Source organism: Neophocaena asiaeorientalis, unplaced genomic scaffold, assembly GCF_003031525.2.
Source record: "Neophocaena asiaeorientalis asiaeorientalis breed wild unplaced genomic scaffold, Neophocaena_asiaeorientalis_V1.1 scaffold59, whole genome shotgun sequence".
Classification (NCBI taxonomy): Eukaryota; Metazoa; Chordata; class Mammalia; order Artiodactyla; family Phocoenidae; genus Neophocaena; species Neophocaena asiaeorientalis.
This window is the reverse complement of record NW_020174268.1, coordinates 17420675-17447189: the sequence shown is the minus strand read 5'-3', so window position 1 is coordinate 17447189 and position 26515 is coordinate 17420675. Positions and strand designations below refer to the sequence as shown.

The window sequence follows — 26515 nt, the reverse complement described above, 5'->3', positions numbered from 1 at the left end:
CATAGGAGCCTGGTTGAGGCCGTTCATGAAGGTCATCCCCAGGTAGGAAAGTGGATAGTGAGTCTGGAAGAATAGGCACAGACTGTCTAGCTCACTATGGAGAGCCGTCAGAGAGTTTTAAGCAGAGTGACACGTCCAGTTTATTTTTAGGAAGAACTTTTTGACGGCATCGCGCAAGGATGGATTGGAGAGCCTGGGGGCAGAAAGATCAATTAGGAGGCTCTTACGATAGTTCTGTAGTTGCTTTCCTTTTTTAAAAAAATCAAAACTCACAGTAAGAAGTATATACTTATATTGTTATTTTTATATTGTTCATCAGGTAACACACACACACACACATAAAATTTGAAGCCCATGAAACAATACTTAACATTACTAGAAGCAAAGTACTCTGCTTTCACTTAGAAATACTGGTTCCATATTGTAATCATTTCACAATACGTGTACATCAGACCCTCATGAGGCACACCTTAAACTTATACAGTGATGTATGTCAATTATTCTTGAATAAAACTGGGGAAGAGAGCTTCCCTGGTGGCGCAGTGGTTGAGAGTCCGCCTGCCGATGCAGGGGACACGGGTTCGTGCCCCAGTCGGGGAAGATCCCACATGCCGCAGAGCTGCTGGGCCCGTGAGCCGTGGCCGCTGGGCCTGCGCGTCCGGAGCCTGTGCTCCGCAACGGGAAAGGCCACAACAGTGAGAGGCCCGCGTACCGCAAAAAAAAAACAAAAACAAAAAAACTGGGGGGGAATGCTCGTTCCGAACCATTTTGTTGATTTTATGAGTCACTAATAAGTTACAACTTTCAGTTTAAACATTAGTCTAAGAGTGTAGTAGGCAGAATAATGCCCCCAAAGATGCCCACGTCCTTTGATTTTGATTGAGGACCCTGAGATGGGAGGTTATCCTGCACTCCCCGGGGATGGGGGCCCCGCGTTATCAGAGGGGTGTTTATAAGGGGAAAAGGGAGCAAAAAGAGATGTGAGGAAGGAGACAGTGTCCTAGTGGGGCAGCTGGCCGTCGCTGGCTCGGAGGACGGAAGAAGGGGGCCACGAGCCAAGGAATGCCTGCCGCCAGAATGTGGAAAAGGTGAGGAAACACACTCTCCCCTGGAGGCTACATGAGGAACGCTGTCCTGTTAACACCTTGATTTTAGCCAGTGAGATCCACAGCACTTCCGACCTCCGGAGCTGTGAGGTGATGAATGTGTGTTGCTTTAAGCTGTCAGGTTTGTGGTGATTCATGACAGCAACAGCAAGAAACTAGTACGAGGAGGGAGGTGAAGGGAGTCGGAGTGAAGGCAGTGTGGGTGTGGGGAGGGATGAGAGATGTGGCATCCAGCTTCTCTCTCAGGGTGGAGGGCCACTGCCCTGAGACGAATCACAGTTTTCCTTCGTCTCATGTGTTATAATCCTGGGAAAGTTAAAATGAATATCAAAGACTTAGAGGAGGATAGAAGTCTGGTTTAAAACTCTGTTTTAGCGACATGACCATATGAATTCAGGGCAGATAAATAGAGTGTGCCGTAAACCTGTGAGCAGATCTGGAAGAAGACGGATGGGGCCACCCAGATGGTTTCTTCATTTAGTTCCGGCTGCCCTAGGAGGTTAACCTGTGACAAAGTGGCTCTACACCTCAGAGGGAAAGGATGGACTAGTCAATAAATGGTCATGGACAACTGACTGTCAACATGAGAATACAAAGTTGGACTCAAATGTGGAAAGCAAAACGTTAAAACTTTTAGAAATATAGTAGGATAGCTTCATAACATCAAGGAACAGCATAAAGTCCAAGTTATACACCCAAAACAAAAGGGGAAACATCCATTCGATTATACTAAAATTTAAAAACTTGAATACAGCAGAAGTCTCCGTAACAACATGATAAAGCCAACCAGACCTGGAGGGGACTTGTAAATACAAGTATCTAATAAAGCAGCAGTGCCTAGAATATCTTAATAACTCTACACTCTACACATCAGTGAGAGTCAAGCAACCCAGCAGGTAAGCAGGCAATGGAGATTAACTGACAGTTCACAGAAGAGGAAACCTGAGTAGCCCATAAACATACAATGACACGTCCTACTTGTCATTGAAGAAATGAAAACGAAAATGAGAGGCCTTCCCACTGTCATCAAATTAGCCAAAATTTTTAAATGTGACAGTGTCAAGTGTTGGAGAGGATGTGGAGAAACAGGAACTTTCATACTTTCCTGGGAGGAGTGTGAATGGGTCCAAGCATTTTAGAGAACAATCTGAGGTGTCTGGTGAAGAGGAAGATTCCTAGAGATGTTCCCTTGAGAAACCCAAGCATGTGCGCAAGGAGGCCCACAAACTCCTCTCATTTAAGCGTTGTTTAACCTGGAAACGAAATACCGATCATTAGAAGACTAGACAGATAAATAGTGATATATTCCCCCAAAGAAGTAATATATCATAGCTGAAAATGAATTAACTAGAGCCTTGTTGTGTTACCATAGATAAATCTCAAAAAACATAACACTGAGCCAGAAGATCAAGTTGTAGTAAAATACATATAGTAACATCGCATGCAAAACAATATTGTTTATGTACAGAAACATCAGTATAAAAATCACAAAAACAGACACGGGAATGGTAAGCACCAAACTTAGAATAGTAGGTCCAGGAAGGAGGGAGGAGAACGGAGTCAGGGAGGGTGGGAATACACAGGAGGCTGTAGCTGTAATGTTTGATTCATACTTTACACTCATTATTTTATACTTTTTGTGTGCTTGAAAAGTTTTATTTAAAAAATCAAACCCTTCACCATGGCAAAAAAGCCACCTACAATACTGCCCCCTCTGTGGCTGTCTTTGCCAACCTTTTCAATCTCCCCGTCCATCACTCCCATGTATTGTACTACTGAGCTCTCGGTAGACCAACGTTTGTGTTGTTTCCTGAGCGTATTTCTTTTCGCAGCTCCGTGCCTTTACTTATGCTGTCCCCTCCCTCTGGACCCCACCTGGAAGACCATTCATCCTTCCAGATTCGTTTCATGTTTCATCTCTGGTGTTCTCCAAGGTATGCTTCTCAAACCCTGATATGCAGAGGAGTCATCCTTAGATCTTGGTAGAGTGCAGGGTCTGATTCTTCTGGTCCACGAGGATCGCACTGAGTACCAGGCCCTCATGACCCCATCCCCTTCCAGCAACATTAGGAGCTCCCCACTCTAGATTCCCATAGCTTCCCCTGCATTCCCTTCTGACAATATTCCTTGCATTGTCGTACGTCTGCTTTCTTTTTTAAAAACAGATATCCATCTTTTTCGTGAAACTCTTAAGGGTCGTAATCTCCTAAGAGTATTTATCCCGCGCCAGACTTCACTGTGCTGCCAGCACCTAGCATTCATTGGCCGAATATTTGAAGCATTCCCATGTTGAAAGTATAATTGTCTTTTGCACCTCAGGTGAAGCCTTATTAAATCTTTTCAAGCGTATCTGTTTAAATTGTGTTTTATGTCTCAGGCCAGTAGCAACAGGTATGTAGGGCAGTAAATGCATACTGTGTGCGGATCAGGTCTGAAGGAGTTCCTAATTACAAGGCCCATCGGAGAGGGGAGCTGGGAGCTGGAAACCCGTAAAGATGTTCAGATCCCTTAGGGCAGAGAAAGCTTTGGAGATGCGGGGGATTTACCTACTTGGTCACAGGGCATGGATTTTGCTCTAATCATTAAGATGGCTTAGGGGAGCTTTGCAGACCTGTCCTAAGAAAACAGGCTCTCTGAGAACAGGATGAGTGGATGGGCAAACCAAGGGCTGCCCGCTGATTAACTCTGATGGCCTGACCACGGCTCGCCCTCTGCGCTGTCCATCCCGTCCGTGGGCAGGGAGCCCGCCTGGGTGCTGAGCGGAGGCGGGTGGAGCCTGGCCAGCTGGCACCTGGCCACCCGATTCCAGTGCTGGCGGTGCCACTTGGCGGCCACGCCACCTTGGGCAACTTCCTTCACCTTTCAGGGCCCAGGGGTGCCGGATTTAACAAATAAAATATTGCATGGGAGGTATGTAGACTAAAAAAGCATTCCTTGTTTATCTGAAATTCACACGTAATGGGGCATCCATATTTCATCTGGCAACCTCCTCTGGGCCTCGCTTTCTTCATTTCTAACATGGGGATGGTAACCTTATGATCCTTATAAGGTGGCGAAGATGAAATGATTTAATATACGGAAAGTGCTCAGAACGGGGCCTGGCTCAGCGTACGTGCTCACTGCGGCGACTTTATCATTACTCTTGTCAGCATCGTCGCTGTTGTCAGCATCACTTACCTGAACCATTGCCGCAAGTTCTAACTGGTCTAACCCTGACTCCGGTTCCTTTTCCCACCTTCCTTCCGTGTGACGGCCGGAGATATCACTCTAAAATATTGGGGGTGGCCAAAATGTTCGTTCGGGTTTTTCCATAACATCCTCTAGAGCTCTGAGCATGCATTTTAAATTCTACTGCACATCTCATGGCTTCCAAATCCACATTCGTCTCTCTGGGGTGACCTTCGTGAAACGAAAATCAGAATGGAGTTGGTGTTGCTAAGAGAGCTCTCTACAGTGTGGCCGCTGAGGAAGTGAGGCTTACGCACGTCTCCGCCGGGATGGAATCTGAACTTTGGACCGCTTGTCCTAACGAAGACATCCAGAACATCTGCCAGAAACTCAAGATACTTATCAGACCCTTACCCTACTCATGATAGCCTATCTACTTATCAGACCCCCACCCGGTCCCTTATGAACAAATATTCATTTCTTGTGTCGGAGAACAGCCTCATGGCTTTTGCCTTTATAAGCCCCTGACTCTTTCGGTTTACCCGAATCTGTGTCTCCCGAATTGCAATTCTTAAGACCCCCAAATAAAGCTCTTTGTTGTTCAAGGCCTTGAGATTGGTTAGTGTCCAACGCCTTCAAGACTTGCACTCCCTCACCTTTCCCGTCCCTGTTTCCACCAGCCCTGCCCTCTGTGCTCCCTGATGCCCGGCCTCTCCCTGACCCCGTTCCTCCCTCTGTGTCCTTCCACGGCTGCCCCCTCGACCTGGAATCTCTGTCTCTCCTCGGCCCCTGATCAGTGGCCTCTTATCCTCTGGAGCTCTGCTGAAGAGTGCCTTCTCTGGAAACTTCTCTAAGCCCCCATCGTGAGCCTACCCCAGTCGTCATCCACCTACGTATTTGGGTTCTCCTGCCATACTATATTATAGTTATTTCCTTTTCCATGTTATATTTTGTCTGACAGGATGACATCTGTGTGTAAATAAATTTTGATCCACAGCCTAGAGCTTTTAGTTAGTATCTGAAGTATCTTGGTCAGGAACTCACTCATCTAGGGTGGTGATCAAACATGAAAAGTTCACCACCCAGAGGAGCTGCAGCAACTTCCAACATCCTTATTGCCGTCTACACCAGAGGCCTTGCTCTTTGGCTAAGGGATGTGGAAGCAATTTTTCACCTCTAGAATGGTCAGTATGCAAAGATACACGGTGGACCAGAAAGACTCGTACAGGCACTGCTGTCCTGTCACGGGCAGAAGAGAGGGAGCCTGAGGTCTCAATCCCACTTGGCTGGGGTCTTCCACTTCCCGGAGGCTTCTGCCATCTGATTTGATTGAGTTGGTTTATTGTCAGGATACAGTTGCATTTGCCTCTAGTGAAGCTTTCATGCAAGGTGTCTGTTGGAGAGCCTGAAAGAACAGAGTGCAGGGACTTCACCAAAATTACGCAACAGCTGGAGAGACTGGTTGTGGTTCTACCTGCTTGCTGACAGAAGTTGCTTCACGTCTGGGAATATGGCTCTTATTGTAACACACCACCTGGTGGCGGTGGGGGGGCGGGTGTTGGCAGGAGGCACCTGCATCCTTCCATGCATCCTGGGTCATTGAAGCCACCGTCGTCCACCAAAAAGGACCCGACCAACATGAAACCAAGTTGGTTTAGTCTGCAATACGTTGTCTCTCCAACTAAAGGTGAGCTTGAGAGCAGGGGCCTATATTCATCTCCTTGGAGACTCCGGCCCCTCCCCCTGCAGCTAGCACCACAGGGGGTGCTTGTACCAAAGGAGCAGGAAAAGGCCAAGAGCCTTTATTGCCGAGCCAGCTTTAAAACGTTGAGGACAGACTCAGACATCCAGTCAGCAAATAGGGTCGGGATGAAAACATATAGGAAAACAAAGAATACACAAGAAAGGTACCTTTTTTTTTTTTTTTTTTTTTTTTTTTTTTGCGGTACGCGGGCCTCTCACTGCTGTGGCCTCTCCCGTTGCGGAGCATAGGCTCCGGACGCGCAGGCTCAGCGGCCATGGCTCACGGGCCCAGCCGCTCCGCGGCGCGTGGGATCTTCCCGGACAGGGGCACGAACCCGCGTCCCCTGCATCGGCAGGCGGACTCTCAACCACTACGCCACCAGGGAAGCCCTTGATGTTTATTTTAATCTTTATTAGAAGGACCAGTTTTGACTCTGTGATGTTTGTGATTCTCTATGGCTTTAGTTTTGTAGGCTTAACCCTGAAGAAGTTATTCCACTTTTCCAAAAGCCTCCCTTTTTCACTTTCAATTTTATTATTATCAAGAAAATGATGCCTCTGTATTTCTAAAAGAAATCCAGTCACATATTTTTCTTTATTTTAAAAACACATTTCCTTTTTAAATCAACTTTTTTATTTTGTAATAATTCTAGTTTTAAAGACAAGTTGCAATACAGAATTCCTATATTTCCTCCATGTGGTTTCCACTAATATTAGCATCTTTCATGATCGTGGTAGGTTTGTCAAAGCTAAGGAATTAACATTGGTCAGTACCGCCGATTAGACTCCAGCCATATTTGGATTTCATCAGTTTGTCCATTAATGTCCTTCTTCAGTTCCAGGATCCAGCCCAGGATCCCACATGGCACTTAGTCTTCGCGTCCCCACAGTCTCTCCAGTCTTTGACGGTTTCTCAGTCTTGCCTTGTTTATCACGACCTTGACGGTTCTGAAGTGTGCTGTCCAGATGTTTTGTAGAATGTTCCTTAATTTGGGTTTGTCTGATGTTTCCTCACGATTAGACTAAGGTTCTGGGTTTTGAGGAAGAATACCGACTGGCAAAGTGCCTGAGAGGGATTTTTTTTAGACTCCTCAATGCCTTTAATGCTAATGGGGTGATGTGTATGATGAATTCTCAAAAGGGCAAGCTATTTCTTACAGAAAAAGTTTCAAGGAAAAGATATCAAAAGGTACCTTTCTGCTGTTATAAACGTTACCACAGTAAATATCTTGGAACGAGACAATATAGTGAATAATTAAGACTTGTAAAAAATTAATAAACAGAAACCTCAATGAAAAAGAGTCAGGAGCCCAGAGGGGGAGCTCTCACATCCTGTGAGAACAGCAGAACCCAACAGGAAGAAGGAAGACTCCGCTTCTTTCCAGGCCAGGGCTCAGCCAATGAAGAGCCATGGACTCTGTTTACTTTAGCCCTCCCAGCTCCCTTCTCCTCTTTATAAAAGCATTCTCATTCCCTTGCTGTGCAGGGACTTGCCCCCGTAGCTCACCATGGTTGCAGACCCCAAACTGCCATCCTCTGCTGATCTCAAATAAACCCACCTTTGCTGGAGAAATATATCTGGCAGTCTTTTTGTTTCAGGTCAACAGACAGTAGGCTTTGAACTCGCTCTGTGTGCAAATTCTAGTTCTGGCCCTCCCGAGTACAACTTTGAGCAAGTTCCTTGGTATCTGTGCTGTTTCTTTCTATAAAAGAAGGAATGCGGTGTCCTTGCTGGTGCTTATTATTTATTATTGTAGTAAAATATACGTAACATAAAATTTACCATTTTAACCATTTTAAAGTGTAGAGTTCAGTGGCATTAAGGACATTCACACTTTTGAGTAATTATCATTACTGTCCATCTCCAGAACTTTTTCATCATCCCAAACTGAAATTCTGTATCCATTAAACAGTTCCCCGTTCTGTCTTCCATCCAGGCTGTGGTAACCACTATTCTACATTTTGTCTCTATGGATTCGACTGTTCTAGGTATAATACTTGTCCTTTTGTGTCTGGTTTGTTTCGCTTAGCATAGTGTCTTCAGTGTTCATCTATGTTGTAGCATGTATCAGAATCGAATTCCTTTTTAAGGCTAAATAACATTACTTTGTATGTGTATACCACATCTTGTGTGTTCAGTCATCCGACAACGCCCTTTTGACTTGTTTCCACCTTTTGGCTGTTGTGGATAATGTTGCTGTAAACATTGGTGTACAAATATCTGTTCCAGTCCCTGCTTTCAGTTCTTTGGGGTTTATAACTAGAAGTGGAGTTGTTGGATCATGTCACAATTTTGTGTTTAATTTTGGGGGAAAGTGCTCTACAGTCTTCCACAGTGGTTGGACCGTTTTACATTTCCACCAGGAAATGAGAAGTGAGAGTTCGAATTTCTCCACATCCTTGCCAATATTTATTCTCTGGGTTTTTTGGAGGGGGACATGGGGTGGATAATAGCCGTTGTAATTACTGTGAAGTGGTCTCTTCATTGTGATTTTGGTTTGCACGTGCCTCATCATTAGTGTTGTTGAGCCTCTTTTCATGTGCATATGTGCCATTTGTATGTCCTTGGAGAAATGTCTATTCAAGTCACCTCTTGACCACCAACCACCTCTGTCTTGAGACTCTTGTCTGCCTTTACTTCCAACACCCTGCTTTCCTCCGGTTCTCCCTCCAGCCCTCTGGTCAGTCCTCCTTTCTTCTCACGCGTTGTGGCAGAGCATCTCACAGTTAGTCCCCTAGAGGTCCCTGACTCTTCCTGTACTAGTTTAGCTCATGCCACCTTCTCAGAGAATCTCATGGCCGATGTGAGATTTAAGGAACTTATTTCCAATGAAGGCATCGGGTATTTAATTAATACATTATAAATAAATAAATAAAGAGGTTCAGTTAAAAATCCAGTAAAAAAAAAAAGGAAAACTGAATACTAAGAAATACTCAGGTAATCAAAAGAAATCAGGAAGGGCAACAAAGAGAGAGAGGTATCAGATGGGACCAACAGAAAAAAATAGGAAGGTATTAGACTTAAACACAAAGATCTCAAAAGTTACACTAAGTTTAAGTGGACTAAATACTTCAGTTGAAGGGGACTGTCAGGCTAGATAAAGAAAGCAAGATCAAATTTTATTCTATTTATAAGAGACATATTTTAAATATAAAGGTATAAATAGGTTAAAATTATGGGGAAATAGATGCACCGATCATAAGAAAGCTTGAGTGTCTATATTAATATCTGGATTTCAGACTTGCCTCACCTGCTCCCTCAATCACATATTCCTTGCAATAAATCTCTTAATGTATCTCCTACTAATTCTGTCTCTCTGATTCAACCTTGAATGATAGACACTGACACCAAAACTAGTTAACAACAGGCAGTGCACCCGGCGGACCCACAGATCTGCTCTTGCTTCAGTGGTGTTTGGACGGAACAGACCCAGGGATGCCCCTTCTTCCAGCCTCCGACCACCATCCAACCTCTCTTCTGAGAGAAATTAAAGAAGATCCAAATAAGTAGGTTGTCCACAGGTTGGAAAGCGATATTGTTATGATGTCATTTCTCCCCATATTGTTCTATATAGATTCAATGCAAAATCCCATTCAAATCCAAAAAGGCTTTTATTGTAGAAATTTACAAGCCGATTCTAAAATTTATAAATAAAGGAGACTTCCCTGGAGGTCCATTGGTTGGGACTTTGCCTTTCAGTGCAGGGGGTGTGGGTTCGATCTCTGGTCCGGGAGCTAAGATCCCACATGCTTCATGGCCAAAACACCAAGGCATAGAACAGAGGCAATACTCTAACAGATTCTATAAAGACTTTAAAAATGGTCCACATCAAAAAAAAAAATCTTAAAAAAAATAAAATGTATAGAGAACAGGGAACTTAGAATAGCCGAACAATTTTGAATGAGATTCAAAAGTTACTATAAATTAACTATAAACTGTCAAGTAGTAACAATTCTGAGCAAAATGTCAAGTGTTACTATAAAGGTGCATTAATCAAGAAAGTATGGTATTGGCATAAGGATATACCTAGACATCAGTGGGATTCATAGACCCTCAATGATATATGGTTAGCTTGTATTCAGTATAGCTGCCAAAGCAATTCCATGGGGTAAAGTCTCTTCCATACATGGTGCTAGAACAGCTGGATGTCCATATAGAAAAAAATAAATCTTGACCTTACTTCACACCATACCCCAAACTAATTATGAAACCTGAATGTAAAAGCCAAAACTATAAAGGTTTTAGAAGTATGCATAGGAGAATATCTTTGCAAGCTTAGAATAGGCAAAATTTACTCAGATGAGACACAGAGAACACTGACCAATGTTTTCTTTTATGAAGCATTGACTTCATAAAATTCAAATGTCCTGCCCATCAAAAGCCACTGTGAGAAAATTAATAGGTAAGCCTTAGATTGGGGAAAAAATTGTGATAGATAGGTAGATAGGGATATCTATAAATAGATAGATCATAGATATGATAGATAGATAATAGATAGATAGATAGATAATAGATAGGTAGAGAGATAGATGATAGATAGATAGAGACATCTATAGGTAGATACACAGATAGATACCTGACAAAGGATTTGTATTTAGAACATATCAAGAACTTGTGCAACTGAATAATAAAAAGATTTACAACCCAGTAATTGAGTAAATGATCCCAATTAAGATATTGAGTTCAGAGTTCACTTTATATATAGTCTCTGGAGGCAAAGAAATGAAAGTTGAATTATACTATGAGAAAATCCACTCCCTCATCAATAAGGCTCTCCAAGCTTTCAAAATAACCACATAAATTCAAGATACAGTATCACAATTCCAGTCACCTTTGGTGCATTCTACACAGAGGGTCTACACAGACCTTTGGAAAGATTAGCCGGATAACCCTCACGGTTTCCTTAAAGCACAGGTGAGGGAGTGAACAGTTCAGCTTAATCCCATAAAGAGGAAACTGCGGAAGATCTGCTCCTGAGCGGCAGCAACCTTGACTCCAGGCAGACACACAGATGCTCGCCGTCGCCAAGGCGGGACCAGCTCTGCCAGAGCGCGCCTTTCCCACCCTTTCTGATTGACTCACCCGCCCGCCCACTCAGCACTTAATCATGCCCCCCTCTATGTGGAAGTCAGGGCTTGTAGCTTGACTGTGGGCTCTCCCTCGAGGAGCCTCTGGTGACTCATTTCCTGCTCCAGCACAGGCTGGGAGCCCAGGGTCTCCACGCCTGCCCTCTCCTGCGCTCCCCTCCACCTTGCCCACGGCTGCCCTTGACGTTGCTATAGAGTAACAGTAGTAACGTCTCTCTGCGAAACCCCGGTGTGGACTTCCTGGGCCCCAAAGCTTCACCTTCGTGCCGCCCTCGGAGCCGTCGCGTGTGCTGGTGCCTCACCCGCAATGCCGTTCCCATCCTTCAGCTACCCAAACAGCAGCACCGTTGGTAGCCACCATGTCCATGAGGTCCCCCCCGCGTCCTCTCTCCTCCCAGCGCGTCATCCTCTGCGCTTGGGAACTTTACAGTGCCTACCACTCAACAGCTTTGTCCTCCTCGGAGAAGACAAACAAGAAACTTGTAAACCCATAAATAAGACAATTCAAAGTACAGAGAGGCATCGTGAAGAAAATAAAACAGGCTGCTTGACTTGCAAATGAAGTGTGGTGGCATAACCTCTGAGGAGGTGACTTCTGAGGACAGACCTGAGGGATGGAAGGGAGCCAGCCTTGCAAAGATCCCGGGGAGAATGCATCTGCCGGGAATCACAACAAGTTCAAAGGCCCTGGGGTGGAATCCTTGGGGCATTTGAGGGAAAGAAAGAAAAGCAGCGTGACTGGGTGGTGGGGGTGAGTGAGGGTCAGTTGCGGGTACGTGGACCAGGTCCGTTCAGGCGGGGCTGGGGAAGGTGAGGAGAGGCAGGGTGCAACCTCACTGTGGAACAAGGACAGGAGTGAAGGTGGTGTGCTGGGCCGTCTCCTGAGGTCGCCAGGACCCTGCTTGTGAGAGGCATTTGGTCTCTTCTTCCACAGCCTCAGGAGCGGAGCTTTATTTGCCAAGCCTTCTGCCAGAAGTTCCACAGGCCACCCTGTTGGAAAGAAATTAGCTCCCATTCAGGGGACGCAGAGAGGGAGCTGCGTGTTGAGAAGGCGGTAGACAGAAATCCTTCCCGATAGCCAGGACGGCGGTTAGGAGACAAGGCAGAGAATTTTCTAATAGCTTCCTTCCTCTTGGCTTCTTAGAACTAGAAAACCAACCTTGCATTTTACATAAATCAGACCGTCAGAAGAAACTCTCAGTCTCTGGGTGACTGAAAAAAAAGAAAAGAAATTTCTAATGGCAAATAGGTGAGAAAGTGGAAGAATTCCTGGGTTGGAAGTGAGTGGTTCACAATTCAGTTTCCAGTCCATTAGCACTGAGCTTTGAGAAGCCAGATAAAAGGGTGTGATCGGTGAATTTCCTCTCTCTTTATAATCGTAACCACAACAAGAAGCATGTTTTGAACACACCCTGGGAGCCAGGCACACGTAACGTTAAGTAGCTCACCTGGAAAATGTACAGTCTTCATAACAACCCATTTTTCAGGTGAAGGTCGGGAGGTTGAGGAATGTGCCCTTGATCGTGTACCTGGGCAGCAGAACAGCTAGGACTCAAACCCTGGTTCTCGACTCTGGGGTCTTAACCCCTGCCTCTGGGTGGCTGTGTGCTTTCAGCATCTGCTCCTGGCCTGCCGGGCGCTGGCAGAGCTGCTCCCTGGGCCCGGCAGCTGCCCCGAGGCTGGTCCTGTTCAGGCAGAAGCCGCCACCCCTTGGGGAGCTGGCCGCCACCGTCAGGGCTGAAGCCCGAAGCAGAAGGGAGACCCAGGATTGGCAGAGTCAGGACGATCCCTATTTATACTCCCCTTAGGGGAAAAGGTGAGGAAATTGTGGTTTTTATGAATGCGTTCACCCTGGCCTCTCGCTGACTGCACACCTGAGCGCACCCAGCCCTCTCCAGGAGCTCCTTCCTAGGGGGTGGCTGAGATGTGAGCAGTGGAGGAGAAATTCCTCACACTGTTTGTTAAAGTAGGTTCCATCTCTTAGGTGGTGTGACCTTCAAGGCTGAGCATTTAGTCTGACCAGAGGCCCTAGACACGTGCTTTTCTAGATCCAAAGATGGAACTGAACTGGTCAGCAAAATCGGTTTAAAATAAGAGCCAGATGTGACAGGGAGGGGCAGCCTTGGCGAAGGCAGTTTGCCCCCAGACAGTCCCATGGGTTGGCGCTCCTCCAGGTGTGCCCCCTCCAGATGCTGGCACCACATGGCAGGCCCGGGACCCTGATGTTCCTCTGTGAGGTGGGTGGAACTGAGGCCCCCAAAACGTACGCCCAAGTCCCAACTCCCAGAACCTGTGACTGTAGACTTAACCTGGGAAAAATGCCTTTGCAGATGTATTTAAGTTTAAGATCTAGAGATGAAATCACTTTGGATTTAGAGTGGGTCCGAAGTCCCATGACAGGTGTTCTTATAAGAGCAGAGAGAGGTCTGGGACACGGACACACGGGGGAGAAAAGGCACGAGAAGATGAAGCAGAGGCTGGAGTGGTCAGCCCAAGCCAAGGCAGCTGGGAGAGGAAAGCAAGGGTCCTCTGGAGCGTCCAGCGGCTGCATGGTCTGACCAACACCTTGAGGTTGGACTTCTGGCCTCCAGAATCATGGTGGAGAGAGGGGAATCTCTGTCATTCTAAGCTGCCAGTCTGTGGTCATTAGTTAAGCATCCCTAGAAACTGACAGAAGGTTCTACTGCCCCTCGTCATGAGGCCTGACTCACTAGCTACACTGCACCTGCTCCATCCCCAGGGCGAGGGGTTCCCTATTTCCAGGGAGAAATGCAACCGAGAAGGGGAGGCCACCTCTGTCCAGTGTGCTGTCCCTTGTAGCAGAGCCCTGGGCAGGAGGCGGACGCTGGCCGTGGTCCAGCTTCAGGAAGGCCCCCGCTCGGCACTGGGGTGGACCCCTCCTCCCCGCCGCACTCTGGGCAGCTTCTGGGGGGTCCGGCCAGGCCCCTCGACCCTGCTGGGGGGTGCGGGGAGGTGGGGCACAGGTCGGTTTGTCTTTGCTGATTCCCTCTCTTCTCTTCTTCCCTCTCTTCTGGAGCTTGAGGCTCCAGAGTCACCCGCGGGTTCTCACGGCCCTTCTCCAAACGGGCCCTGATGGAGCCGCCGCGTCCACGTCGCACAGGCCTGTTTTCCTCGTTGACCCACCTTGAGTGTTGAGTGATTCCAGTTTCTTTGGTCACATGTTTACCAGCAAGTCCCACAGAGGGCTAATCCCATCTTTTCCGTGTGGATTTTTCTAGTTTCACTCTAAGCACAGTTTCCAAGTTCTGGAGGGGTGGGAGACACCTCATGGTTGGGGCTCCGTGGGGACACCCACCAGGGGACAAGCTGGTCCTCTGTGAGCCGAGTAGCCACAGCGAGATGCCAGAGGGATGGGCAGGTTCGTCCTTACTGCTCTTTTTCTCCTGTGTCTGTGTGTCTGTGTGCGTGCGTGCGTGTGTGTGAGACTGAATGTGTGTGCACGTGTGTGAGGGGCTGTGTGTGTGCGTGTGTGTGAGACTGAATGTGTGTGTGTGTACACGTGTGTGTGTGAGGGACTGTGTGTGTGTGTGTGAGACTGTGTGTGTGAGGGACTGTGTGTGTGTGTGTGAGACTGAATGTGTGTGTGTGTGTGTTGAGGTAGGAGCCAGTCACTCGCCACCACAGTTTCTTCTCACTAAATGAAGGGAGACTTTGAAGTTCTTACTCTTTTTCCTGTCAGTGCTAAAACCCTGAGATTCTGTGGAGCTCGTCCCAGGAGAATTTAAAACCAGAAACAGCGAGCCCACGAGTGCTTTCAGCAGCTCCAGCTTACAGAGCGCTCCAAACCCACAAGAGAAAAAAGAACGCTTCCAGGTCCTCTTCCTCTTCCGCTGGCGTCTGCAGCAACCAGCGCCTTCCGGCACAATCTCCTGCTCCCTGTGAGGCACCACTCTTGTGGTGTGGTTTCATATCTGTCCTTGAGCCGCCCTCCAGCGGGTGAGGCTGCCGCCTGCAGCGCGGGCCTGAGGCCGGTGCGAGCTTCGCCCTCGGCCCGGGAGGCGAGTTCCCAGGCGGCCCCCTCGCGGCTCAGTGCCCCCTTTCCTTGACCACGGTAAAGAAGGACAGTAAAGCCAAGGACTTGCGTTGCAGAAAGAAATAGACCCAGGGGCGTGCAAGAGCAGGAAGCGCCGTGATGAGGGCTCCGCGGCACATCTGCGCAGCTCCATTTCATTCACTCCTGGATCCCCAGTGGTCCCACCATCCCAGACTCTCAGGATGTCAGAGGAGTTGGGATCACTCGCGTGAAGATGTCGTGGCCTCACGTGCCAGCCCTCACGGGAGGGCTTTGCGCTACTTTCCCTGCCGTTCCTCCTTTGCTTTGTCTGCCCTGTGTCTGTGGATGTGGTTCGGGGAGCGGGGAGGGCAGGTGAGTAGGGATTGATCGCCCAGAAACGGTCCTACTTATGACGCTGGGCCCCCCTTGGTCTTGTCAAGCTCCATCCAGTGGAAAGACCAGCCCAGGTACAGACCCCACCCAGTGGTTTATGGGGGTTGATGTGTAACTCTGGTTCCCAAGACACACAAGGCAGAGGCCAGAGGGACAGCCTGGGAGGATGTATTGGACTGGCCAAAAAGTTCGTTTGGGTTTTACGGAAACACCCGAACGAACTTTTTGGCCAGCCCACTACACTCAGATACAGTCTAAGAATAGTACGGTCCAGCTGCGATCGCGTCCTCCTAGGCGCCTTCATTAATTCATTCCACTTGAGAAACAGTGACTGTGTGCCTTCCGTGTGCCGGCCCTCGTTCAGGATGCTGGGGGGGCGCGCAGGTGAACAAACCCGCCGTGGATCCTGCTCTGGACCCAGGCGGTTGGCTTCCTTTCCTAATGCTGAGGAAGTGCCCAGGCAGGAGAACGCGTCTGTCTCCTCCCCGCCCCAAGTGTGTGGATACGGGGGTTCAGTGGCTGCCCCAGCTCCCGCGTTTGAGCGCCCCATCTCCACCTTTGGTCTGCAGGGAGTCAGAGCTCCACCACCCCTGCACCTTGCAGGCTTCTGGCCCCGGGCCTGGCCTTCCCCTTTCAGGCGTACAGCACCCTCTGTTGGTGACCCACATGTAATACCCTGGCCTTCAGCTGGGACACCGTGCAGCCCTGGTAGCCTTTTCTGCTCATCTGAGCCCGGTGTGTGCTGTTCACCCATCCAGCCATCTATCCATCCGTCCAAACAGCCACTGCTGAGTGCCAGACCCTGTCCGAGGGGGTGAGGATATAAAAATGTAAAGATAAATTTCCTGTCTTCATCACAAGGTAAATTTTCAGTCTTCTCACAAGTTTCAAGTTCAGCTCCGTTCCCCTGAATGAGGATCCCAGTGCTGGTGGCTGGATGGGGCCTGGGGTGCATTCCAGGTCCCATTATCTCTTTCAGAGGATGTGGCCTGAGGATCCTCTCGTCAAGTGGACCCTTCGTGGTTGTCCTGTGCGTCCTACAGTTTCCCAACCTAACTGGGCAGATCTGTCCCCACTCTGACTCTGTGCTACATGTAGAATAATGGGCTTAATTCCCCTGGGGGAACAAACTCCTATCCCGCCAAACTACCTCCCTCACCCCCGCCGCCCTGGAACGCCTCCCTTCCCCTCCCTAAATGGGAGCCCGCTGGCCATGGGCGTGAGCAAAGACGGGCAGGTCCCAGTCAGGATCTCCTGCCACCTTCCCTCCAGCCACCCACTGCCACTGGGCTCTCTGTGCACCTGCTCACCCCACCTTCAGGATGCTGGTCCGCCACCAATCCCTCCATCTCCTAAAGGCAAATGCACAAACCTTGACTCTCAGCGGCGACCCTGGGGAGACTCACACTCCCTTTCTTGCACCAGCAAGTCTCAGAAAAACGCAGGCGTTGTGGCATGGGGCCCCCCAGAGGCCAGCAAGGGTTACCACGTGCCCTCAAAGTGAAGACAGCCTCTCCTCAGAGGGACCAGCCTTTCAAGTACAGAGTGTTTCTCGCCGACAGGAACACAGGGCCCGAGATCTTTTCTGTCTTTCTCTTCCGGTATTTCTGCGGTTTAACTCTTTTTAAAAAAGATTTTATTGTTGATTTACAATGTTGTGTTAGTTTCAGGTGTACAGCAAAGTGGATCAGTTGTACATATACATATATCCACTCTTTTTTAGATTCTTTTCCCATGTAGGTTATTACAGAATACTGAGTAGAGTTCCCTGTGCTAAACAGTAGGTCCTTGTTATTATCTGTTTTATATATAGTAGTGTGTATATGTTAACCCCAATCTCCTAATTTATTCCTCCCTCCACCCCGGTTTAACTCTTTTTAAGCTTTTGTTTCAATATAGCAGCTTGAATTCATATATTATACAGTTCATATATATGAATATATATTCATATATCCCTGTGTATGAATATATACAATTCATATGTTTATATATTATATGAATTATATATGATACAATTCATCCTGAAATTCATACATTATACAATATGTAATATATGAATGCATATGTGATATAATTCACCATTTAAAGTGTATGATTCAGTGGTTTTAGTATATTCAGAATCTTGTAACTATCACCACAATCAACTTTAGAACCTTTTCCTCCCCCCAAAAAGAAACCTGTCGCCCCCATTAGCTGTCACCCCCCACGTCCCCCCGAGCGTGCCGAGCCCCTGGTAACCACACACCTACTTTCTATCTCTGTGGGTTTGCCTATTAGGGATAACGCGTGTTATTGGAATCACATAATATGTGGCCTTTTGTGTCTGCCTGGCTTCTGTCACAAAACAAGCTTTTTCTCCTTATTTCACCTGCAATTTAATTAGACTGATAATATAGTCCATCAACCCAAACGGGACACTTGTAGAGTGAGAGCGGTACTCTTGATAATTACCCTGTGACATCAGGCATACACATGGGCCACCCCTAGTCAACGGGGCAGAGGCGTGGGCATCCTGCCTTCAACTGAAAATGGTTGCACCTCACATCCACTGTGAAGCCACCTGCCTCCCCTTCCCTAAATCAAAATTCCCAAATCACCCTCAACAACCTCGGGTCTCACCAGGAACTGAAGTTAATTTACTCGTCGAGTAAATGCTCTGTTCACAGCTGAAGCGTGCTCGTGAGTTATGGGAGAAATAAGGCTCATTTCCCCCAGAGATGAAAACTGGCAGTTGTATTTTTCATCTCGGAAGCATGAAATTTGACTGCACAGGCTGCAAACTGCAAAGGAAAGCAGGCGCAGAAAACACAGCTTTGTCATGACAAACATGAAAGGGATGGCATGAACTGCGGGCCTTCAGAATGAGCCTCTCGGAGGCTTCACTGGGTGGGTCGCACGTCGCAGCTCTGAAAAGGGCAGCACAGCTATTCATTGTTGGGCTGTTAAAGGCACCTGGCTTGGTGTCATCTCTCGCTGCGCCTGTCCCTCCCAGGTTCTTTTATGTACTCTCAGAAAATGTTTTCAGTGTTCATAAACCAATGAAAAATTGATTATTTTTACATTATAAGTATCTGCTGGGTGGAGATAGAAGTTATGCCTTTAGGACAACAGCTTGTCACGGTCGCTGCTGACTCATGAGCACACGCGGTACGGTTCAGAAGTAGATGTGTTTAACTATCGATGCGTACCCCTCACCCCGCCTTGCCGCAGTAAGGCGCTATGAAATAAGGGGATCTCTACCACCAAACACCTGCATCACTGTCATCAAACGAGCATTGCTGGTCCCCCCACAGGCAAGATGCTCTGCACCAAGCTGACGGGGCTGCCCTGGAGCGCTACACACAAAGACACAATTATATATAGTAACCAAGAAGTCATCTTCTCCAAATCTCTGGCTCCCATCATGCCCCTGCCTCAGCCTCGAGCCTAAATTCTCTAAGGAACCGAGTGATGTTTCTGTGATTTGTGTTCTGAATTCACTACCCAGGTCGATTGAGGGCCACCTGTCACAGTGTGGCCAGGGATCACCCCCTGTGGAAGCTGGTTTTGATTCCCGCTCTTCAGATGCAGGGAACGTCCTTGGAGCCAGACGTTGCGTCTAGACGCTTCCAAGCCAAGGAGGACCCTCATACCAGTCCGGTTCTGGGCCCCAGATGCCCATGTGCTCCTCTGGTGTCCCAAGCAGCTTTTGTTTGTGTGTGTTTTGTGTCTGAGCTTATCCATCTGGCTCCCCTTCTGCCACCTTTTCTTCTGTTTACACCCACAATCTCAATTTGTCTTCCAGCTCTTTCCAAACCAATTAGGCTATGGACAGATTTAGTCCATTTCTAGGCCAGATGCTCAAATACATCCTTTTCTGCATTAAAAATAATCGAAGTAGGCTCCCAGCCAGCCGCAGGATTTACAGACCCTTGAAATTCTAGGAGAAATCCGCAGAAATCTTTCTGATTCTGGCGCGATCCCCACATTCATTCAGCAGGGGGAAAAAAAGGCATTGATTTCATGGGAGCATGGAAAGCATCTTAAGTGTTGGTCAGAGCACCCAGTCTCTCACAGTCAGAAGATCTGGCCTGGACCACCTGGTACATTTCTTTCCCGATGCGATGTTCCTCTCCAGTGAGGTCACGCACCGTTCCTGGGGCAGGGCGAGCCGCTTCTCCCAGCATTTGTGTATCCATCCCCTCCAGCCGGGGAAGCTGGGGTTTTCTTGTCAGCACTATGCTCTCCACTTTGTTGCTTATTCGGGTGCTGTTTATACAGATACGTCGTATTCTCTATGTGTGTCGCGTGTTTAAGCTAGGACCATCATTTCTCACCTCATCTTAAAGCTTCAGGAAAGGGTTTGCTGATGAAATGGGTGTGGTGTTCCAAGGAGAAAAAGCTCACGTCATCATGCCCAGGGGAGGAAAACAATTCCTTAGCTGGAGCCCAGCGGAGAGCTTGCAGAGCAGGTGTTCGTGCCTCTGGGAAGAAAATCATACGATGCTGCGGGTTTCCTTGCTGACGGGAGAGCTGCCCACAGGCAGATACCTCCTGGCCATTCGTGCTCACACAGAGGCCTCCCTCGGCTTCCCGGGGAGAAAAGCCAGTGTCAGAATCCAGTGTGCGAAAGACTCCAGCCTACTCCCAGGAGCCTCAATTAGGTGTCGTAAGGTGAGGCCCCGGAATCTGCAGGTGAATTGGATGCAGGAGGTGCCAGCTGCAGAATCTGGCCGCGCTGTACCATGGCCTCCCTGGATCCCCCAGGATGCTGAGCTCCAAGCACAGGTGCTGTCATGCTGCCCGGAGGTCCAGTTGGGAGCCTCAAGGGTTAGAGCAGAGGGGGGACACATCATTCCTGGGGGCCAGCTGGAGCACCCTGCGTGCAGCCCACGGGCACCGTGAAGGGCCCCTCATCAAACGTACAGGCAGAGAAACGCTGTCCCAAGTCACCCCACAGGAGCCATGGGTCCAGGCATCGGAGGAAAAGAGAGGGATCAAATGTCACCCACGATTGTCCCAACACCATAGGTTAACCCCGAAGATCAAGGCTTCTCAAACAAAACCAGCTCTCATTTATAGATTGAGACTGACATTGCCCCTAACTACATTCTATACTGTATGTATGAGCCGCTTGGTGTCATTTACTGAGCATTTACTCTGGGCCACAAGGTGGGGGGTCCTTCCTGTGGGAGGAGATGGCATGTGAAGACCCTGAAGAGGACGGTGCTCCCCCCGCCAACCCCACCATCGCTCTCTCCTCAAAGTGTGGTCCGAGGCTGGCAGCGTCAGCATCACCTGGGGGGAGCGTGTTCGAAATGCAGGCTCTCAGGCCCCCAGCCCCTCTGAGTCAGAGTCTGCCGTCTAACCAGACCCCCAGGTGATTTGAAAGCAAGTTAACAATTGAGATGCACCATTCCGCTCCTCTGAGGACCCATGGAGGCTCCCATCTCCCCATCACTGGTGCTTTTTCTTGTTTCTGTCTGAACAAATAAATGTGCCTCAGCCCATACTTTTTTTTTTTTTTCTTTTAAAGGCACAAGCCCAGATTCCTATTAATAAATGAATTCCAAGTGAGTGATTTCCAAAGCCAGAGGGGACACGGCATGGCTGAGCTCCAGGGGGAGCAGGTGGCGACTGCAGCAAACGGCACCGTCCCCAGCACCTCCCAAGGTGTTTTATAAACAGCCAAGTCTATGCCCTTATTAAACAGCCGCCCCCCAAGCCCCCAGCCATAGAAACACAAGGCCTGCGTTTCCTGACGCTGTGGACTTGGACGGGGCCTCCTCTGCGGCGGGGAAGCCAGTGGCAACGGGAGCCTGCAGGGACCCGGCTCTGTCCCCTGCTCTGAACGCAGGCCTGTTGGAGGCTGATGGGGGTGTGCCCAGGATGGAGCCATCGGCCGAGCTGTGACAGGCCTCCAGTCTTCCAGACTGCTGGTCTGACACTCCGTCCAGAATAAAGCAGGCTTGAGTTTTACCAGCTCCCTTGAGTGACAGATTAAGTGTGGCCCATTGGACGGAGTGCTCGTCTCAGGCTGGCGGGGAGAAGGCTTCCGTGCCGGCCTCAGGGCTGGAGTTACTGTGCCTTAACCATCTGTCTACAGCGGTGGCATCGTCCTCACCTCCCACCTGTTCTACCACAGAGTCAAGGACCCTAGGGACCGGATTTCAAACACTTCCCTGTGGCCCGGGCCACATCCCTAAGTTCTAAGGATGTCATCTAGTCCTGATACAGACTTGCTTGGTATGGGTCTCCTGCAGTTGCTATAATCAGTATTAGAATCAAGGTTAGAAGTCGTCGCTGAGAAGTGGCGGCGAGGAAGGAGGCCTCCTCGTTTGCAGAAACGGCTGCAAAGAAAAATTCTTTGCAGAGTCCTCAGCCTCAAAGTGGTGACAATGTTAACTCTCTCGCCAGGCTTTTTAGAGGAACAGAGGAGGAAACGTAAATGGAATTGCCTCGTGCGTATTAGGTATGTGGTAAATGCTTGTAGGATCTGGAACCTTCCTCTTTACCACTGAGTAGAACATGGAATAGGGACAATCCATTTTGGAGTCAATCCCCAAGGCTGGGTTTCCGGCACACGACGTGGGTATCACTTGAAGGCGATTTGACCCAAAGGTATTAGTGTTCATGGCGGAGCTGTGCTGTGTTTACAGGGGGCCCTGATCAGGAGACAGTGGAAACTCAAACACTATGGATTCTTTCCTGCCAGGCTTTTTTTTTTTTATTGGAGTATAGTCACTTTACAACGTTGTGTTAGTTTCTGTCGTACAACAAAGTGAATCAGCTATACGTATACATATATCCCCCCTTTTCTGGATTTCCTTCCCATTTAGGTCACCACAGAGCATTGAGGGGAGTTCCCTGTGCTATACGCAGGTTCTCATTAGTTATCTATTATATACATAGTTGTGTATATATGTCAGTCCCGATCTCCCAATTCATCTCATCCCCCCATCCCCCCTTGGTATCTATACATTTGTTCTCTACATCTGTGTCTCTGTTTCTGCTTTGCCAATAAGTTCATCTGTATCATTTTTCTAGACTACTCAGCTATAAAATGGAACGAAGTTGGGATTTGCAGAGACGTGGCTGGACCTAGAGACTGTCATGCAGAGTGAAGTAAGTCAGAAAGAAAAACAAATGCCGTAAAATACCGCTCATATGTTCAATCTGCCGGGCTTTTCTGGAACACCAAACCCCCTTGATCTGTCTACCTTCCCACCTGTGGGCTCACATAAGCCAGTAGAGGGCAACCTTCCCCATGGGAGGTGTTACCTAAGGCAGGGCCAGCTGTGGGGACAACTTGGGATTTTCCCGCGGGCAGGTTGGTACCACATCCTGTCAGCCAGGCCTGTTCTCCTGCTTTTTACAGGGAAACAGCTGCCTTCTTGTGCCCAGCCTCTCCCAGCAGTGTGTCATCACAGGCCACTCCTGGGCTGCTAGGTTCTGTGTGGTGGTCAGAGGCAACCAGCAGCCCGCTCAGGAGAATTTAATTCTCGCCGTGTGTGTAAGGGCCGACTCCGTAATTTTGCACGCGCTGTTTAAGTATTTGGGAACGTCTTGTTCATTAGGCAACCAAAGTGCTTAAAAAGAAAATTAAACATATTTTCATTATAAAAGCGCTATGAAATGTCCAAGGGAATTTAATTAGCCAAAAGTTCTAAAGTCCTTTTGTAAACAGTTACTTGAATTTAAACAGATTTCTAAGTGAAATCATAAGATTTGTTAAGTTCGACTGAAAAGCTTGGGGAAACCTGGGTTTTACGATGCGTTACTTTAAGGAAAAAAAATTGAACACTGTATTCATGTTTGACACCAAAGTGGCCCGTTTTGGTACTCGGTCTCCTCTCAGGACCACAACAAGCATGCCACGGCAAAGGTGCGCGGGAGAAACCGGGTGATGTGTCTCCCCCGGGAAACACGATTTTTCTTACCCGTTCTGAGTCTTATTCTTTTCCCACTGGATCTGGTTTTGCCCTTTGAGGGAGAGAAGAAAAATGTGAATTCAGTGTGTTGTCAGAGACGGACGATTTCACACGCTGAGCTCTATTTTTCTGCTAGAAAGTAATTCCTTCCTCCCTATCTCCTCCTAATAAATGAGCTTCCATCTCGATTCTGTCTCCCTGAGATATCTCATCTACTTCTGGATCCCAAAGCTCTGTGACTTCTCTTCCAAACACTGGGCCCCTGACTCAGATACCAGCTGTCCCTAGGATGGGATGCTGTCATCTCGAATTCGGAACACCGCTGGGATCTCCTGTGCCTCCTTTTTCATGTCACCTGTCTCAGAACCTCAGGCATCTTTGATGTCTTTGCCGTGGACCACTTTTATTTAATAAGACCATTCGTTCTTAGAATTTCCTTACCATCGCCATTACCGTTAGAGGCCAAGTCCTTACTTCCAGACCACAAGAACTTTTTTTTGGAGGGAGGGGGATTTTTTTGGATTGATATATAATTCACATCCCATTGAAATTCACTTGCTTAAAGTATACAGTTCTGTGTGTGGTTTTTACTACATCCTCAGGTGTGTACAAATATAACCACCACCCACCCCCAGAACACGTTCATCATCCCCCAGGGAGATCCTGAACAATGACTTTTGAATGAGCCTTATTGCTGGTGGTCTTTGCCCTCAATTAAATATATCTAGAGGTGGTTTGAGGATTAAGCCGTGTTCAGTTCAAATGCTGAGAGCGCCATGTTGTCCTTAGCTGAGGTGGCTGTGGTGTCATGGCTCTGGGCTCTGAACCCCAGCAATACGACATACTATTTTTGTGGCCTTAATATTTCCTGTGCCCAGTTTTATCATCTGTAAAATAGGATAACAATGGTACAGTACGAGAATAAGATAAACTGGCAAGATGTGAGCAATCAGTGGACATAAGTTGTTATTTTATAAACTTCTCATCCAACCGTGTAACTTTAATGCATCTTCTTAGAATTTTAATTTTGAGATGACTGTCAATTCACATGCCATTGCAAGAAATCATACAGAGGGATTACTCAGTTCTCCCCGGTGATACCATCTTGAAAAACGATTGTCCAAATCACCACCAGAAAATTGACAGTGATGCGGACAAGATACAGAGCGTTTCTGCCACGACAAGGATGCTTCACGTTGCCCTTGCATAGCTCCCCAGTCACTGCTTAGCCCCTGGAAATTCTGAATCTGCTGTTTTGTCATTTCAATCTTGTTAAGTCAATGCGACCATAGGGTAGTTGGGATTGACCTTCACTCAGCACAATTCCCTCGAGTTCCATCCAAGTTGCTGTTTGTAGACACTGGATTCACTTTCATTGCCGAGTAGTGCCCTTCGCTGTGGATGGACCACACGTCGTTTGACCATCTGCCCACAGAAGGTTTCCAGATTTTCACCATGACAATCATGCATATTTTATTCAGACTTCACTGCTGAGAAAGAACTCTTTCGTGGATCTCACCTGTCCAGTGCAATAGCTCTGGGAGACAGACCAGGCCATGTTAGCCTCACTTTCTAGTGAGAAAACGGATTTGCCCAGTGTCACATAGGTTGTGCGTGACAGAGCTGTCCCTCAGATCACCCGAATAAATACGCTGTGCTTTTTTTTTTTTCACCATATCACTCTGCTTCCTTTATAAACTCATTCATTCAACAAACGTTTCCAGAGTGCCTGAGCTCCAGGAACACGAAAATGACAAGACACTGTCCTTACAGAGCGTATGTTAGAGGGCAGTCAGAAATTCAGATAAAATAACAACCCAGAAAGGTAATGACTGTGATGCTCAAGGTGGGAAAAGAGAAGATGTGTTTGAATATGTGTTTGGGGGCAGCCTCACCGGGTCCCTGCACGTTGTGGGCATGGGAGCTGGTGACAGTATCATGCAGTTGAAGGCAGTGGTATGTGTGTGCTGCTGTATAGAAGGTTCTGCTGAAATTTCCCATGGAATGTGACAGTTCCCTGAAGGTCATTGGCTGAGGACAGATGCAGGCTGGGACCAGATATTCTAATTTCTGTGACTATTCGAGTCCCCAGAATAAGCAGAGCCTTGTACGCAGTGACCCAGAGAAATACAACTTTCCTCGGGTGGCTCCCGCAAGAGGAGGAGAGACATTTGCATTTGCCAAGAGACCCGGGCCTCAGACCCTGGAGAAAAAGGGACCCTAAGAAAAGCACTGGGTCCACACAGGAAACGAGCCCCAGGGCTTCTCAGACCCACACCGCGTGTCCAGGACAGCACACAGCAGTGGAATTCCGGCCCCCAGTTTCAGAAATGACGCTGAGAGCAAGCCTGTCTTCACAAAGCTAGCCATCGTGTTGGGGAGACAGACCAACAGACACACGCGGCGTACACAGTGTGACGGGTGCCATCCCAGGGCCCACGGGGTGAGCGCAGAGGACATGTGACAGCCCAGCAGAACGGTGCTGCAGGGCAGACAGGACATTTGACGGAATGTGGGAAGAGTTAAGAGCTAAGGCATGGCACCCCTTATCAAGTTTGTTGCCCACGGCCTCCCACCCTGTTCCTATCCGGGCAACATTAAAGAGAAAGGAAGCGCCCTGGATTTCCCAGCTGGGCAGGACCCAGCTACTTTAGGTCACAGGCCTGCCCTCGGGGGCTTATTCTCCACAGTTATTGGCTGGCCTCTGAAGCATCCTTCCTCTGCTGCAAGAAAGGGCTCTTGTTTGCTGCTGAATGGCTTCGTCAGCCTGCTTCCTGCCCACATCAGCTTGGAAGCCCAGAGGCTTCTTTTCGTTTTTGAACCACCTCCGCCCCTTTAAGTTCAAACTGATGACGCCGCCATCAATTCAAACCTTATAAACATGGTATGGGTTTCCCCGGAATCAGGAGGGGTTTATAAAAGTCACACTCACAAATATTTTGAGATGGGTCCCTGTCTGGCTTGGGATTAGATTTAGAATGCTGTAGGATAACACCCTTAAGAGTCTCAGAAGTCTTTTGACCAGCTGAGAGGTCTCGGAGACATGCCATTAAATATTCCTGAAATCGTAAAAGAGAACCACATCCTTGAGA

The 26515-nt window shown here is 48.1% G+C and overlaps 1 long non-coding RNA gene across 1 annotated transcript in view; it reads left to right on the top strand.

The window, feature by feature from the left end:
* Positions 1 to 26515, top strand: part of LOC112406535 (uncharacterized) — a 79846-nt gene that overhangs the window by 24736 nt on the left and 28595 nt on the right. Inside the window, exon 2 of the long non-coding RNA XR_003004580.1 lies at positions 22540 to 22617. This is a non-coding gene — a long non-coding RNA (uncharacterized LOC112406535). The remainder of the gene's footprint in view (positions 1 to 22539; positions 22618 to 26515) is intronic.